This window comes from Pteropus vampyrus, unplaced genomic scaffold (genome assembly GCF_000151845.1).
Source record: "Pteropus vampyrus isolate Shadow unplaced genomic scaffold, Pvam_2.0 Scaffold382, whole genome shotgun sequence".
Lineage (NCBI taxonomy): Eukaryota > Metazoa > Chordata > Mammalia > Chiroptera > Pteropodidae > Pteropus > Pteropus vampyrus.
The window spans coordinates 341,400-343,427 of NW_011889163.1; positions in this window are offsets into that span (position 1 = coordinate 341,400).

Consider the following 2,028-nt stretch of genomic DNA (forward strand, 5'->3'; position numbering starts at 1 on the left):
CATGTTGTGTTTCTCTTTTCATTTGTCTTAAGTTGTCTTCTAATTTCCCTTAAGACTTTTTGTTTGACACATTTGTCGTGTGCGTGTGTTAAACAACCGTTCTTTCTTTTTTACCTCTTTATTATTTAATTTATTTCTACATGTTGTGGATTTCCCCTTTTTCCTTGTGCTAGTGACTTCTAGTTTCATCTTGTTGGGATTGGGATGGAAACGTGGCATGATGTCAGTCTTTCTGGATTCGTTGTGACTTCTTTTTCTGGCCTACCATACAGTCTATCATGGAGAATGTTCCGTGGGCACTAGAAAATTTTTATTCTGCTGTTGTTAGGTGGAGTGTTCCATATATGTGTGTCAGATCCATTTGATCTGTAGTGTTGGTCAAGTTCAAATTCTCTATTTCTTATTGATCTGTCTGGTGGTTCGATCCATTATTGAAGGTGAGTATTGAAATTTCCTACTAGTATAATGTTACTGTCTATTTCTTCCTTTAATTCTGTCAAAGTTTGCTTCGTATATTTATGAGATCTGAGGTTTGTCGCATAAACACTTATAAATGTTATATCTTCTCGGTGAATTGATCTTTTTATCATTAGATAATATCCTTCTTTGTCTCTTTAATGGTATTTGATTTAAAGTCTATTTTTCTGATATCAGTATAGCCACTCGGCTCTTCTTTGGTTATCATTTGCATAACATACTTTTTTTTTTTTACCCTGCAGCCTACATATACCCTTAGATCTAAAATGAGTCTCTTGTAGACAGCAAATAATTTGTTTTTGCTTTTTTTAAATCGTCCGGCCCATCTTTTGATCGGAAAGTTTAATCCATATACATGGAAAGTAATTACCGACAGGGAAGAACTTACTATTGCCAATTTGTATTCTTTGTAGAATACAAATAGTATTCTTTGTAGATTCTTTGTCCTTTCTTTCCTCTTTTCCTGTTTTTCTTTGTGTTTTATTGCATTTTTATAGTGATACGTTTTGCTTTCCCTCTCATTTTCTTTTGTGTATGTTCTGTAATATTTTCTTTCAATTTACCATTGAAATTACGTAAAACATCTTAGTTTTAGCATTCTATTTAAAATTGATAACAACTTAACTTTGATTGCACGCAAAAGCTCTACTCGTTTACTTACTTGTATCATTATTTACCAAAAGCAAAACCATTGGAAAAGTTTAAAATAGTCTATTTATAATGCCATCGAGAAATATAAAATTCATAGTAATAAATAAAAGACATGCAACTACTCTGTACTGAAAACTATAAAACATTGCTGAGAGATATTTTGAAGTGAGCTCCATTAAGAGGGAGCTATTCCATGTTCATGGGTCGGAAAACTCAAGGTTGTTACAATGGCAACATTTTCCCCAAATTTGATCTATGTACTCAACACATTTCCAGTCAAAATCTCAGTAAGTTGTTTCTGTAGAAATTGACAAGGCGGTTCAATTTACATGTAAATGCATAGTCCTTTTTTGAGAGCCCAAACAGTCTTAAAATGAAGAACAAAGTCGGAGGATGTGCACTATCTGATATTAAGATTTACTAGATAGCATCACTAGTCAACACGATGTGTTCAGGAGAGACAAATCTATCAACCAAAAGGGAATCAAGGACTGAACCTACCTAGGTATCCGCTGATGTTCAACTAAGGTGACAAGGCAATTAATTCAGCGGGAGATACTAAAGTATTTTTATCGGACGGTGCTGGAACAAATAGATAAATAATTGTGTAAAAATTAACTTGACTTCCACCTCATACTATCACATAATTGTATCAAAACATAACACATAATGCTTTTAGAAAAAAATATAAAATTCTGGTGACCTCAGAGTAGCTAAAGATTTCCTATGTAGGACATAAAAAGCATTAGGTATAAAGGAAAAAATGAGAAGCTGGACTTCATAAAAATGAAACAACGTTAGAGTCAAAAGATTATGAGAAAGATAAAAAATCATTTTCAGGCTGGAAAATTATCACTGACAATACATAGGACTTAAACAAGCAATTATATCCAAAACATA